This window comes from Phyllopteryx taeniolatus, chromosome 13, assembly GCF_024500385.1.
Source record: "Phyllopteryx taeniolatus isolate TA_2022b chromosome 13, UOR_Ptae_1.2, whole genome shotgun sequence".
In the NCBI taxonomy this organism is placed as follows: domain Eukaryota; kingdom Metazoa; phylum Chordata; class Actinopteri; order Syngnathiformes; family Syngnathidae; genus Phyllopteryx; species Phyllopteryx taeniolatus.
In genome coordinates this window covers 9,493,005-9,509,323 of record NC_084514.1, presented here as the reverse complement: position 1 = coordinate 9,509,323, position 16,319 = coordinate 9,493,005, and the positions used below count along the sequence as shown (strand labels likewise).

Sequence of the window (16,319 nt, the reverse complement as noted above, 5' to 3'; positions counted from 1 at the left end):
GTTTTCGGAAGGAGGGCGCAAAGGGGGACGAATTCATCAATAAAATCCCTGCCCGACACTGGTGCGTCGTATTTGCAGCTCCAGTTTAATAATAGTGGGACTAAGGGAAGCTGAGCTCAGTGCACTTTCCTCCTTTAAATGTCAAGACACGCTTGACACACACACACACACACACAACAGGACGTACATACTTTTGCAAACGTTTAATATTCATGCCTTTTACATAACCTTTACGTAACTATGGGACGTGTGCGATGGGTGTTTGTGTCGGTCTCTCCTCTGTAGTTTCCCTCATTATGAGAAAGCTCTTTAATGTTGGCGTCCCAGTGGAGGGGAGAGAGGCTGTGTGTGTGTGTGTGTGTGTGTGTGTGTGTGTGTGTGTGTGTGTGTGTGTGTGTGTGTGTGTGTGTGTGCGCGCGCGTACATACGGGCGTGCGCGCGTGTGTGTTGTTGCAGGGAGAAACGCTGGGGCGGGAGCCAGACAGACACTCCTGCTCATGCCGCATGATCTCGACCATGATGACGCCCATATTCGCCTTGCTCGAGTCCATGCGGGGTGCCTGCATACACACACACACACGCACACATTGCTTACATGTAAATGTAGAAAGCTGTGAATTACATGCAAACTGTGCATAACTGTTCCCCCCCCCCCCCCCCCCCCTCAATAGTTAGTAAAACTTCCCCTCATTATATTACAATTTTATGACAATAACATTTTCTCATAACATTACAACTTAATTCTAGTAAAATAATTTATTCTCAAAAAATTATGGAATTCTTCCCTCGTAACAATTATTTTTCCCCCCATAAAATACAGATTTTTTTTTTCTCATTGTTTTTGTTCCTTGCAATAAGGGTGCTTTTCCTCCCGCAAAAATCATGTTTTTCCTCTTAGTATCTTGACCTTTTTCTTGTAAAGTTTCGACTTTTTTCCCGCTCATTTATAATATTTTTCTTATGAAATTAGGATATTCCACCATAGATTCCCAGTAAATTATCACTTTTTTCCTGTAAAATTTACTTTCTTCTACACACGTTCTGACATCATTCTCATAGAATTTCATCTTAATTCCTGTAAAATTATATCTTTTGTCCTTCAAATGTTAACTTATTTTTAGGGTTGAAACTATCCATCCATCCATCCATTTTCAATACCGCTTATCCTGGTTAGGGTCGCGGGACGCTGGAGCCTATCCCAGCTGACTTCGGGCGAAAGGCGGACTACACCCTGAACTGGTCGCCAGTCAGTCACAGGGCACATATAGGCACGGACAACCATTCGCACTCACATTCACACCGTCACTGAGTGGGAACTGAACCCACGCTGCCTGCACCAAAGTCAGGCGAGTGTACCACTACACCATCAGTGACATGGGTTGAAACTAACGATTAGTAATCAATTAATCGGTCAATAATTTTTTTCGATTAATCAATGAATTGGATTAAAACTTTTAAAAAGGGACTATTTCCAATTGACAGTGCAGAAAATGCACAAATATAAGTTGATTATGATTCAGTTACTGGTTCGGTCCGTAACATGTCTGAAAATAGACAGAAATATTGATTATTTTACAAAGTAAAAGATGTTTGCGAATGTCTTATTTCGATGAAACAAAGATAATCAGTGTGCTTTATTATCAAAATAAATATAATTATTGATGGCTACTGCTTTATTGTTGGAATCAATATAATTATTCGTGCTCACTGTAGGCGGCACGTTGGCCGACTGGTTAGCACATCTGCCTCACAGTTCTGAAGATTTGGGTTAAAACAAAAGGATTACACGTGTGCACCTTTGTATTGCATGTGTGTTATTTTGGAGGTGTGTGCGTTTTCTGTTTGCCACTGATAACCCCCGCCCCCAGCAGGTGTGTCAGAGTCATGCTCTCAATCATGGTCCATCTGCTTCTCGCTGTCCGCCCTGTGTTACCTCGCCTGCTATCGGTGGACTCCATTTAAAATGGCTGAGTGGAGCGGGGGAGGTGAAGTGGTATCCCGAAGATCAGGAAGAATCCCGGGGTCAAGTGTGCGACTAACAGGAACATTGTGACCGTTACTTGTGCACAGTCACTGAGCAGCCAGCTGGAGCGCCAGGAGGCGTCTTGGTAGAGTGCAGACCGACCACACACACACACAAAAAAAAAACCCACTGAAAAGGGAGTACGGACCCTCGATAGGAACCCTTAAAGCACTACACAGTCAGAAATACATACATATTGATGGCCTGGAAGGTGCAGATCAGTATTTTACATTGGATGCGGTATTGGACCCCAGTCCCCTGCAAGCTTAATGCTAACATAGAATGGAAAACGCCATTGACAAGCTAACAGTTGAAATCTATGTTGCAGCAACGGATATTTCAACGCAAATGAGCAACACATGTAGACTGACAAAACGGTGGCTACGGCAACCATATGGACCATGAAACATTCAGATTATATCTAGAAATGCCTCTGTAAGTCGCTGAAAAACTCACCTACTCGCTGATTAATAATATGAAATAAAAGTATTACTTTGGCACCATCTTGTGGCATCTTGACGTTGAAGAATAATGTTGAAGTGAGTTGAAGAGTCATTTAGACAAAACCGTTCTTTGTCGCCATCTCATGGAATGGAAGTGTGGAAGAAATATTTTGAAGTGAGTTAAAAAGTTTCAGACAAGAATTGTGCTTTCCCACCATCTTGTAGCATCTTGGTGCCAATAAATGATGTTAAAGTGAGTTGAGGAGTTTCATTTTGACAAAAATAATGCTTTGCCGCTATCTTGTGGTAATTTAACTTTAAGGAACTATGTTGAACTTTGTTGAGGAGTTTCAATAAAACAAATAGTTCTTTGCTGCTGTCTCGTGTAATCTTGCTGTGAAAGAACTATGTTGAACTGAGTTGAGGAGTTTCATTTAGACTGAAATAGTGCTTTCCTGCCATCTTGTGGCACCTTGGTGGCAATAAACTATGTTGAAGTGAATTGAGGAGGTTGTTTTAGACAAAGGTAATGCTTTGTCACCATCTTGGAGTCAAGGAACTAAGTTAAAGTGAGTGGAAAGTGTTTCTTTGTTTTTGTTTTTTTAGACAATAATAGTGGTTTGCCGCCGCCTTGTGACAGCTTCATGGTAAGGAACTATGTCGCCGCCATCTTGTGGAATCTCGGTGTCAAAGCGCTATGTTGAAATGGGTTGAGGAGCTTGTTTCATTTTGACAAAAATAGTGCTTTGCCGCCATCTGGTTCCATCTTGGAGCTGCAGTGTTGAAGTGAGTTGAGGAGTTTAGAAAAAAAATAGTTCTTTGCTGCTATCTTGTGGCATCTTGGTATTAAAGCACCATTTTGAAGTTGAAGAATTTCATTGAGACACAAATTGTTTTGCTGCCATCTCATAGCATCTTGGTGTCAAGAAACTATGTTAAAGTGGGTTGAGGAGTTTGTTTCATTTAGACAAAAGTAGTGCGTTGCCGCCATATCGTGGCATCATGGTGTCAAGGAGCCATGTTGAAGTGAGTTGAGGAGTTTCACTGAGCCCAAAACTAGCATGCGACACAGGCAATGCAACCATTCCCAGAGCTGTTTGCATGTGAGGTGTCAGAAAGACGCTTTCCTGCACTGTGATACGCTGCCCGAGCAAAATACAAATGAGACTCGTTCAAACACGCAGGGGCACAACTCATTCAGCCAACATTCTAATCAGAATGTGCGTGGAGATGATGACTTTCTTACTAATTAGCTCAGGTGCTTTGGGCAGTCAATTATAATTAATGCAGAGGACGCGCCACACAACGTTGATTGCTCTCAATATTTCACTGTTTTGCATGCAGAAGTGATGAATCTAGTAGTTTTTATCAGGCAAGGGAACATCTCCGTATCTTCAATTTACCACAGATGAGTACCGAAGCACAGGAAAAGGGTGACGATTAGCATCGAGGTGGCGCACTGCGGAATTTGACCAAAAACTTAAGGGAAAACATGCCCGGAAAGTCACACATATTTTGCTGTTGTGCTTTTAATTTGGCTTTTTACTGTTTTGTGATGTCACCACAGAAGGGTACTAGTCATGGCCAAGAGAGAAAGGGTGACAATAACCATAGAGTCAGAAATGGTCGCCTTCCGGGATGGTGCGATTCAGAACTTGGCCAAAAGGTGCAGGAAGAATATTCAGTGAAAATATATTCACACAAAACTTTGGTGGCATAGAAGCAAAGGCTCAAGCAGGAAACGGCTGCCGTGAGGTGGCAAAATTCGGAATTAGACCAAAACAGTATTGGGAACATAAGCCTCTGAAGTCTTATGAGGATTATTCTTCAAAATGTGTCCAGAACATCTTACGTGAAATGAACAGCATGCAAGGGTAATTGGTAAAAATAACATTGATAAAGTGTTATTAACTAACGACATCATGACCATCCATGCTGTTGTTTATGGGCAGCCGGCACTCCCCCCCCCCCCCTTCCTCATCTCATTATCCCACTATTGTTAATGATAATGTCACAACTGAAGGCTGTCATCTCCTTTGTGTGTGTGTGCGCGTGACCCAGCAGCATCCCCACTGGTCCGGCGCAGGGATAACACCCCCGTTGGAGGCAACGCTCATTAATCATCCCATTGAAAACCGTACGGAACGCTACCTATCCGCCGTTCCTTTCTTCCTTCCTCCTTCGTCCTCTTCTTCCTCTTCCTCCTCGCCCACGCAGCGTAATGGGGTCACTGCACCCATTTAACGGAAAGGATGGAGCGTTTGTGTGTGTAAGTGTGTGAGTGAGTGGGAGAAAGATTAAATAATAAGTAACAAATTGGGAAGGACAGTGGAGTACGCAACAATAATAAAAAGAGGGAGGAAATAATTACAGAGGGGGAGGTGTTTAGAAAGTATTGAGAAAATGAGGGAGTCATGGAGGATTAACAAAGGAGGGGGTTGTTTAAAAAAAAATACCCCCACCCCTTTTCACATTGTCACACAAGGGAAGGTAGAGGTTTTTTTTTTGTTTTTTTTAAAAGCTATGCAGTCGTCCGCATAGTCATTTGAATCCGTCAAAAAACCACACGCACACTTTTGTCTGCTCCAGGGTAAGCCCTGTACTCGTATGATCTGAAAACGAATGCTTTGCTATTGTTAGCTCGTTAATTGATAAGGCTGTGCGGCTGTCCGCATAGTCAGTTGAATCAGTTTTCGACTAATAATGTAATTTCTGCACTTAATCCTACTAAACTGTACGACCAATCGTCCCCGCGGTGTAAATTGGTTGATAGGCTTTTTGGCTTGTCAAGATTTGTAATCTAATGCTATGCCTTTGTTAGCTCGTTGATGGATGGCAAAGGCGATGCGGTTGTCCACATAGCCGTCTGAATCGGTCAGAAATCAACAGGAACACCACATTGACGACATCAAGCAACTACATCGGTGCCTTGAGATATGGCTTTACCTTAAGAATGCCCTTGCTAGCTTATGTTCAGACATGGAAAACACAAGTGACTGGCTAACACTTAGCATCGATAGTGGTGGCGTTTTAGCCCTTCAAGCAACAGATATTTGAACATAAACAGTGGCGCAAAACATAGACAGATAATATAATAATACTCCCAGCCATATACTATATATTCTTTAGCTTCTACGAAAAATGACTAGTATTGCAGAAGCTTGCTGAGTCACAGTAGTTGTGAAACTATTCTTCATTTGTCTGCATCATTGTATAATACTGCCCCTCGGTGGCTAGGGCGGGCACACCAGGAGGAGCACCACAATGAATTGAATTGAAGCATGAAATCATGATGCACAATCTTTAATTATTTGTGTTTTATGTAATCATTTCTTACTCTGTTTTTATGAAGTACAATATTACAAAGAGCTATTTTTCTTATTAAAACACTTTTGTTGTTTTTGTGTGGGGGGTGGGCATGAGCAGATTAATGACATTTCCATTCATTTCAATGGGGAAAGATTTAAGATGAGTGTTTTGAGTTCAGAGCGTGGCCGCGGAATGAAGTGAAGCCACATCTAAAGACACCACTGTACTTGTATTGGTACGTTGTTAGCTCGTTTATGGACAAAGCTATACAGTCGTCCATATAGTCATTTGAACATGAGCGAGCAGTCGGAACTTTTTTATGGTGGACTCTCAAAGATGTCTGAGCTCATTTCTAGGATAAAGGGATGAAGATTAGGTCCTGCAAGGCTTTTAAGGATTTGTGGGGCATTATGCATTATGGATTTCATGTTGGGCTTTCTTTTTAGCCGCCCCCTTGTTAGAGAGAGGTTAGCAGAGACATTGGGCGTAAGGAAGTTAGCTGTTGTTCCGTCATGCTCACTGCTTTCCGCGGTGATCCGCGGCCCGCAAAACAATGTCCTTTGCAGCCCTTTGAATATTCTTTTTAAACACTTTGATTTTGCACAGAAGTGCCATTTACTACTTTCCTATGAGATGCTATTAGATTTTTGACCAAGTGATACATAAATTGCCCAGTTTTACTACGTGGTAGCACCCCACTAAACGTTTCGAAAGTTTAGCCCCTGAAACTGGTTTCACTTAGTAATTCACTTACATACAGTAGACGACTAATTGGGGGGTCACTTTGACGTGTCCTGTTTTTAAAAGAGGAGCACTATAACATTAAATTGATCAGAAATAAATTCTAAACATTGTTAACGTGGTTTAAAAAAAACCAAACTGTGCTTTTGTTAAAAAAATGACATTCCTAGGTGATCCCCCCCAAACTTTGGAACGGGAGCACATTTATACAATTGTGTGTTTTCATGGAAAACATTTAAGCATCCCTAAAACGGTTTCCCCCTTGGTCGCTCACTATGAGTGTAACGGCGATAATGCAATACAGAAAAAGCCGCTTACAATATGCTATCATGCGGCCCAAAAAAAATTACCGTAAACATAACTTGCCCAATTACTAACGCTTACCATAATATACCACTTTGCAACTGATACATTTTGTGGACAAGAAAAAAATGTAAATTTTAAAGTTCAGCCTACTTACTGTGTAATTACCTACAGTGTACAATCCAGGCCAAGTGATGTTGCAAGAAAATTAACATTGTAATTACTTTGTAATCATACAGTAATTACCATGTAATGTCAGTATAGTTACATACAGCGTAAAAGCCTTGTATTAACAAGTTAAAGCACAAATGAAAATACTTGACAGCACGACTAATGAGAAAAATGAAAGCACATCGTAATTGTAAATACATGAAATAGCTGTTTGAATCCCTCAAAAATCAGCAGACAAGTCCTTGTCTGCTCCAAGGTAAGCGATGTAGTTGTCTCATCTGTATAATAATGCTTTGCTGTTGTTAGCTTGTTAATGGTCGTCCACATAACATTTTATATCAACCCCAATTCCAATGGAGTTGGAACGTCAGCTTCAGGACAACTTAAAAAAAAACAACATTGTCAGTACATTGCTACATCTACAATGGAAGTTGAAACTCTAGTCTCTCAAAGCGAAAACCATATATCAACAACACCCAAGCAAAAACCATATATCAACAACACCCAGAAACACCGCTAGCTTCTCTGGGCCCGAGCTCATCTGAGATGGACTGACGCAAAGTGGAAAAGTGTGCTGTGGTCTGACGAGTCCATGTTTCAAATTGTTTTTGGAAATAATGGCCGTCGTGTCCTCCGGGCCAAAGAGGAAAAGGACCACTCGGAATGTGATCAGTGCAAAGTTCAAAAGACCGCATCTGTGATTGTATGGGGTTGCGTTATTGCCTATGGCATGGGTAACTACCACATCTGCGAAGGCACCATTAATGCTGAATGGCACATACAGGTTTTGGAGCAACATATGCTGCGATCCAAGCAATGTCTTTTTCAGGGACGTCTCTACTTATTTCGGCAAGACAATGCCAAGCCACATTCTCCGCATGTTACAACAGTGTGGCTTCGTCGTAAAAGCTCCACAGAACGGCAGTAATATTAGTCGTTCGCCATGGAGGATAAAGAATGTATGCCTGTGAGTATTGTTATATCATCTGTATACATGTGTTGCTCCATTGTTTGTGTTTAAATATTGTTGCTTAATGGTTTATAACACCACCACATTGATACTGTTCTTTAGCCCGGCTATCGCATTTTCCATTACGTGTTAGCTTTAACATTAAGCTTGCGAACTTAAAGGTTAAGCTATGAGGTTGTTTTAAAAATGCAGTGTTATTCGCTTTGTTTTTGGTTTTTATTCAATATATATATCGATTTATTATATATTTTTTTCAGTTTGACAGTAAATTTCAACTGGGAGTGGCAATAAACAACTTATGCATCTTTTTTTGAAGAATTATACTCTAATTCTGTTTGGAAAACTGCTGCTTGTTGGGAAGTGAGTTGGGTCTATGCTGTTGTTAGCACGGTGATACATAAAGCTATACGGTCGACAGCCTAGTTATTCGACTCCACAAAAACATAAACATACCTTTTCTACTAATGACTGAATTGTTTTATTTAGGCTAATCCTACTGAATTGTACAAAGAATAGACTGTGCAGGGTAAGTGTGTTGACAGATTCAGGATCATTAGCTTGTCAGTCAGCAGTTGTTGTTCGTTTAAATGTGTTCTCTGCATTTGAATGAGGATTAATTAAGAGTAGAACACGCTGTGAAGCTAACAAGGACGCACAGTCGCTGATATTGTGAGCACGTCGTGCCATTCGTTAACTATTCAGTAAAAAGGGAAACCATCCCCGAAATGTTCCTTGAGTTATGTTTATGTGAGTAAATAAGTTTGTCCAAGCTACAGATTGGCTGGAGCTGTAGCTCGTGTTGCTGCACACTCCTCGTTGTGTTGAAAGCAATCGTCAAGCATTTATCTCAATGAGGAAAGCTGCATCGGCTGTGTGAATGCGCATTTTGCTTCGAGATCTATCCGAAAGGCACAGGCGAATACATCTGATTCCTCAATTTACCAGCATCGACTTGTGCTGAATATAATGAGTGACGTGTGACAAATTAGCCGACCAATGGCTGTTCAGGAAGGTAGGGCGTTAATAAATGGCACGTGTTCACAATGTCTTCATTTTTTTTACAAAATTCTGCCACAAAACCAGTTTCACTTAGCAACGTGAAATTTGTTAGTTATGTCTATTATGTTTAAAACCCTCAAAAAGTCTCAAGAACCCATGCCTGAGAAAACAGGAACTCAGCAGTTTTTGTTTAAACAGGCAAGCTTAGGCTCAGTTGGCTCAATTGCACCCAACCAGATTATTATTAAAATTATTATTTTTTTAAATCCGCTCCAAAGCTAGATTCATTGAGGAAAAAGACATTTTTGTAGGTGTGTCTATCATAAGCAGATGCACAAAAAAGTCTCAAGAACCCATTTCTGAAAAGATGCAGGAAGTCAGTCATTTAGTTTTAGTTGGCTCAATTGAACTCAACCAGATTTATTATTTTAAATGTTTTTTTAAATTCAGCTCCCACTTTGGTAGACGCATCTGTCATAAGCAGACTCACAAAAATGTCTCAAAAAGCCATGCCTGAAAACACAAGAAGTGTGCCATTTTGGTTTGAAGCAGCTGATTTTGTCCAAATTGAAACCACATACAAGTAGACAGGTGGATGACGCTAGATGCCGGCAATTTGATCAATCGCCATAAAACCGGAAACTCTAATAACGAAGCGCCACAAGGTCAGCGCTTGACCAAACGTCTTGTGTGTGATGAAAGTCCCAACCCCGAAGAGATTGATGTTCTTGGATATCATCAGTCTTACCTAAGAGCAGGTCCAACAATGTCGTTGTTGCTGTCTCAATTTGTACACCAGCAGTCACTTTTCGTCGCCGGAGCAATTAGCGATGACAAAGTACAACATTTGTATCAGCCCTCATGAGTTCATGCGCATATGTATGAAGGGGCATGTTTGACATTTAAAATGAAACCTTGAAGGCACAGCATTGACATAATGCTTTATGACAAACAGCCAGGGACCCTTTCTGTGTTCCACCCACGTGGCTCCTCTTGGCTGTGTGTACCATCAAAAGACAAAAACAATATTTTCCAAAATGAAGCCTTTTATCTGTGGAGGGCTCTCCTCCGGTTCTCGTCTGACAAAGCCACACACACACACACACACACACAAATCAATTTCAGGGTCGTCGTGTTCCACCTTGACAGCGACGATGGCATCGAGGCGGCAGGCAAAACCCCCCACAAAACTTGCTTGACGTGATCACTAAATCAAGTGTGAAGTGTCGCTAGTTTCAGATGTTTGATTCAATAAAAACGCCGACGTAAAAATACAAAGAGGTCCCGACGCTTCCTTCTCATGAATCACACACAAAAAATAGAAGATACATTGAATTATTTGCCTCCCCACCTTCGTCGCATAAACATGTTGTTCCAAAACACGGCGGCTCCAAAGCCGACTTAAATGTCATCATAAATGTAGTGCAAAGTCAATTTTCAGCTCTCCCCGCTAACAGCTGCGCTGTTTTTAAGGCGGTGATGGGAGATGCGCATAAGCATCTAGCAGGCCTCGCAGTGCTGAGGTAGCCTGTAATCTGCTTCGCCCACCTCGCTACTGACAGCACGGCAACAGCAGGGGAGCTCACCGATCCCAATTTAGGTCCGAAAACAGTCGGGCTTGTGATATGTAGTCTCGTTTAGGGATGGGGGGAAAAAAAAGATCAATATTGTGATGTATAGTAACGTTTAAGGATGGGGAGGGGAAAAATCAATATATAGTGTTGTTTAGGGGTGTAACAAGATACATATTTTAAGATGTATAGTAACATTAGAGGTGGCAAAAACATCAATACAGGGGTGCCTTGAGATAGAATTTTCATTTGTTCAGTGCTTGTAACTCAAAGCATTCAAATCATCTTTCCGCACTGAAATGAATGGAAATGCCATCAATCCAGTCCAGCACCCCCCCCCCCCCCCCAAAATAAACTAAAAACATTGGTCATGCTTTTTGAGGAAAAATAGCACTCTATAATATTGTACTTTATAAAAGCATAGTAATAAGATGATTACAAACCACAATTCCCATGAAGTTTGGATGTTGTGTAAAACATAAATAAAAACAGAATACAATGATTTGCAAATCCTTTTCCACCTATATTTAACAGAATACATTACAAAGACAAGATATTTAATGTTCAAACTGATAAACTTATTTTTTCCATTTTTGGATTTGATGCCTGCAACACGTTCCAGAAAAGCTGGGACAAGGGCAAGTTTACCACTGTTTTACATCACCTTTCCTTTTAACAACACTCAATAAGCATATGGGAACTGAGGACACTAATTGTTGAAGCTTTGTCGGTGCAATTCTTTACCATTCTTGTTTAATGTACAACTTAAGTTGCTCAACAGTCAGGGGTCTCTGTTGTTGTATTTTGCTCTTCATAATGTGCCACAAAATTTCAATGGGCGACAGGTCTGTATTGCTGGCAGGCCAGTCTATTACTCGCACTATTACTACGAAGCCACGCTGTTCTACGTGCAGAATGTGGCTTGGCATTGTCTTGCTGAAATAAGCAGGGATGTCACTGAAAAAGACATTGCTTGGATGGCAGCATATGTTGTTCCAAAACCTGTATGTTCCTTTTTGAATGGTGCCTTAACAGATGTGCAAGTTACCCATGCCATGGGCACTAACACACCCCCATACCATCACAGATGCTGGCTTTTAAACTTTGCACTGATAACGATCTGGACGGTCCTTTTCCTCTTTGGCCCGGATGACACAACATCCATGAGTCCTAAAAACAATTTGAAATGTGGACATGTCAGACCACAGTACACTTTTCCACTTTGCGTCAGTCCATTTCAGATGAACAGGGACCCAGAGAAGCTGGCGGCATTTCTGGGTGTTGTCGCTATATGGCTTTCACTTTGCATGGTAGAGTTTTAACTTGTATTTGTAGACATAGCAACGAACTATGTTAACTGACAATGGTTGTCTGAAGTGTTCCTGAGCACATGTGGCAATATGTGTACCCCGCATTAGTCATTGGCAAGTTTGTCCAGGAAAAATCACTCTTAACACACCCCTACACCACAGGATAATCACACAGGACATCTGACATTGAGCCTTTGCTGACTTAGATAAGAAGGGGAGGGGACTTAATTTAGGCCCATCTATCTTTATGTGTGTAAATCCCCTGTTGTGGCTAGTCCTGAGGTTCCTTAAGCATTTTTAGTTTGTCATCTTGTGTTGATGATTTTATGAATTAATGCTATTTTGTACTTCACTACTTGTTTCTATATTTGAGTCCTCCTCATTTGGATTTTGTGTATTTGATCTCAAAACCATTTTGCAAATGTTCCGAGTGTCCTCCTCCAAGGAAAATGAAAAAGAAGAAAACTCATATTTGAGAGTACCTATTCGCTTCAGGTGCTTGCTTGATCTTCTTTAAGCATTTCCTCCCAATTTCAGCCAGACAAGCTGCGGTAATCGGCAGGACACTTTCTAGGATGTGCGTGACGTGAAATCCCAAACGACGAGGAAATGAAACCGTCGTCATCGTCCGTTCTTCCGTTTGAAACGTCACCCCGGGCCCGGCCCCTGCCGTCTTAGCGTCGGCCCGCCGGCTTACAAGTGACACGTTGACAGATGTGCATCAGCTTACCAGAATAAACACCTTCACACAGCTGCCATTTTGTGTTCGACAAACAGCCCGCCGTCGTGTTTTTCTGACAAAGGACGTCATTAAGCAGCATGCACACATACCCATTTTTAACATTTTGTTTGATTTTACTACTTTCAGCTTGTTCAGTCAATTTTGTTTTGTTTTGCTTCTTTTACTGCATAAAGTTTTAAACTGAGACCACTTTTAATCCTAAGTATAAAATACCCTTTCATTTTTATTTTGCAATCCTTCAAATTCCAGTTTGTTTGCACAATGTCCAGGTTGTAAAACAACCTGAAATAAATGGCAATTGTATATACTCTCAGTACCACTGTTAGGCTAATGTTAGTACAGTACAGTCTTTCTACCGCCAGCAAAGAGAGGTTCAAACACAAAAACAAACAAAAAAAAAGAACCAGAAAGAGACTGGTTCATTGCTGCGTGAGCAAGTCGACCGCTGTGTCCCGTTCGCCTGCTGCTATCGGAGAATGCATCTCGGAGTCGGCCGCGAGCGCGCAATGTTAACCAAAATGTTTTTGGAATGTACAATCAATTAAAAATATGATGGGTGATCAACTTACCTGATGACTCGGTGAGAAGGGTGACGTGGGCGGTGGTTTTCCAAGCTCAGCCATGGAGCCGTCTGTGTATAGGAGACACACCGCCGTTATGTCTTTACCGTTGATTTGAAGCAGTGAGCCAATTCCTTTTTTTACTTTTGTTTTTAACTGGAGTTAAATAATCCGTCCAAGAAGCTACTCTCCGAGAGGCCGCACTATGTCTCCGTGCGCGTGGTGGGCATGTTTAAATGACTGACAGACTATTTGGTCACGCCGCTTGTCACACCTTTAATAAGAAAGTAGTATTATTTTATGTATTTACACCATATTTGTATTATATTGTTTGATTTTTATATACAGTGATTTGGTAAAGATGCATTATTTTTGAAGTGCTCTATAAAGAAAGTTGACTTGGATTGTATTTTACCATTTTTTTTCCCGGAACATTCTGACAATGTGAATGAATAAAGTTAAAATAAAAATGTTAAATGTTAATGCATTTGGAGCAAAAAAAAAAAGATAAATAAATTGAGGAGCCACTTGCCAGCCGAAGTAAATCAAATGCCAATCACTAATTCAATGAGGCTGCTGTTTGTGATCAGGTCTGCAGGAAGCCTTCACTGAAAAAAAAAAATAATTCCAAACACATTCCCCACCACAGGATTGTTGCGAAAGATCGTCTTTGAGAGACATAGGACATTCAGGCATTTGCTTTATTTGATCATAAGGGAGGAAAAATACACAAATTAGGCCTATTCATAGGTACTGTAGGTGTGTACTTTAGTCACTGTCAAGATCAGGGAGGAAACTATCACTCTTAATACACCCCAGGATAATCGCCCAGGATCATCTTAAGAAAAATCACCCTAAATACGCCACACCACAGGATAATCCCTCACAGTAAGATTCTTTAAAACTCACCCTAAACACATCCCACACCACAGGATAATCACTCCAAATGGTTTTTAAGACACATCCGACAATCGGAATTTTAGTTGGGTCCTGTCAGAGGCATCTTGTCACTGGAAAACCACTCAAACCGGTGTTTTGTTTCAAATAGCGTAGCCTCTCTTTTCGGCCTGCCCACCTACAGAAGCTTGTCCTCCTCTTCCTTCTCCTCTTCGTCCTCGCACAAATTAGCGAGTCCTCGGGCTGCCTTAAGCCAGCGAACGCCGGCTCGCTGATCTCTCTCCTCCCTTTTCATCTCCTCCTCGCTCAAATCTCCTCGTATCCTCTTTAGTCCACCTTCTTATCATCCTCTTCCTCTCTCATCTGGTGTGTGTGTGTGTGTGTGTGTGTTTCGCCCATGCCGATGTCGTCCACAGAGCGATGGTCCCGCTACTGCAATGCAGAGGCCATTACACTATTGTGCTTGTTTACCGCCGCGTCCGTGTGGCAGAGCCGATACAAGAATGTAAATGTTTACGTGAGGGGATGACCTGCTGTTTGTCATATACCCCCCCCCCCCCCCCACCCCCTCCACACCCCCAACACCAAAAGCATCCGCAGCGATGCACCACCACAACTGTGCATTTGCATTACAGCAGCAAAAAGGATTAAGTGTACGTTTATAGAGAAAGGGGGTCACAAAATATAGATTATGTGATTCACAGGAACTTTCAGGGGTGGAATAAAATACAGATGTGGCAATGTATCTCAACTCGCTTCACAATAAGTAAACGATGAACAATTCTTCAAAAAAGAAGCTGCAACCTGTTTAATGCCACTCCCAGCTGAAGTTTACAGTCAAACTAAACACAAAACCAGAAGAATTACTGGTTGTTTATTTAAAACAACAAAATAATTTTGCCTTACGAGCGGCCTCGCTAACTTGATGCTAACATGAAATGGAAAACGACATTGACATGCTACCATTAGCATAGCGTAGCATCGATAGTGGCCGTTTTTCAACCCTTTAAGCAATGGATATTTGAACACAAATGGTGGAAGGTAGACATGTAACAATACTCGCAGGCATATATTCTTTATCCACCATGAAAAATTACTCATACTACAACAACTTCCTAAGTCACAGTAGTACTCAACTTCTGTGACTCACTTAAGCCGCTGTAATATAAGGCGTTTTGCACAGAGAATAAAGAATATATGCCTGTGACTATTGTGATATTGGTGTGTTGCTAAACCTTTTGTGTTCAAATGCTTAAAGTGTTACAACACCGCAACTATGGATGCTAAGTCTTAGACCATCAACGGCGTTTTCCATCTTGTGTTAGCATTCAGCTAACAGGGGCATTCTTAAAGCAACGATTTGGGGTTGTTTTGAATACGCAGTGTAATTCTCTTTGTTATATGTTTAGTTTGACAGTAAACCTCAACTGGGAGTGCCAATAAACAGCTCAAAGCCTTTTTTTTTTTTGAAGAATTGTTACTATCTACCAAAATGCTGCTTATTGTGAAGTGAGTTGAGTTGACTGCCACCATAGCGGTCTTAAGTTTTGCAAAAAAAATAATTATTATTAATAATAAAGACTGCTCTTTATTTGTTACAATCCCAAAAGTAAGTCAAATCTAACCTCGGTAAAGTCTTTATGATTAAATGGTGAAAAGATGAAATTCTACTTCCATTGTTTACTATGGGGAAGTAATTTAGAAATGTGGGGGAAAAAAATCAAATTGACCACAGACAGAAAGACCCCCCACACACACGCACACACACGTCTATTATGCAAAATGTCAGTGTTTTAATGAGCATCATTGTCTAATTGTCCAAAATGTCTCGAGTCATATTTTCCCTCATTTTCCAAGCGGCATTGCGGCGGCTGGAGGACGATCAGAAGGTGACGTTTGAAGTCCAAACACTTTCATCCTCCGCTCGCCCAAATGAAGGATTTTTTTTTTTCTTTCTTCCTTTTTTTTTTTTCTTCCTCTTTCCTTTTCCTTCTGTGCACACACAGTGATAGGATGCTTCTGACGGGACCCAAAAACATGAAATATGGCGAGGCTGTCGGATCACTCACACAATGTATAGTAAACACACACAGTGGTGAGTGGTCAGAGCCAGCAAGGCCTTCTCTGCTGCCCTCAACACTATCAGAAGCACGGACCAACCTAAATTGTAATATTTGTTGCATGAAATTGCATTAATTTATTCTCAACCTTGTATTCTCTTCATTTTTTTTCCAATTTATTTTGGCTGCACTGCTTCCAGTACGTGTGTGTACAAGGATG

General features: G+C 41.2%; 2 long non-coding RNA genes across 3 annotated transcripts in view; one reads left to right on the top strand and one right to left on the bottom strand.

Annotated features, from left to right (window-relative positions):
• Positions 1 to 16,319, top strand: part of LOC133488123 (uncharacterized) — a 65,440-nt gene that overhangs the window by 20,388 nt on the left and 28,733 nt on the right. The window lies entirely within an intron of this gene.
• LOC133488122 (uncharacterized) lies at positions 486 to 14,575 on the bottom strand. Of its 2 annotated transcripts, none has more exons than XR_009791563.1 (3): positions 14,218 to 14,575; positions 13,152 to 13,213; positions 486 to 560 (listed from the first exon to the last, which is right to left on the bottom strand). It is a non-coding gene; the product is annotated as an uncharacterized LOC133488122 (long non-coding RNA). The 2 variants fall into 2 exon arrangements; XR_009791564.1 differs by having other exon boundaries at positions 489 to 560; positions 14,052 to 14,575.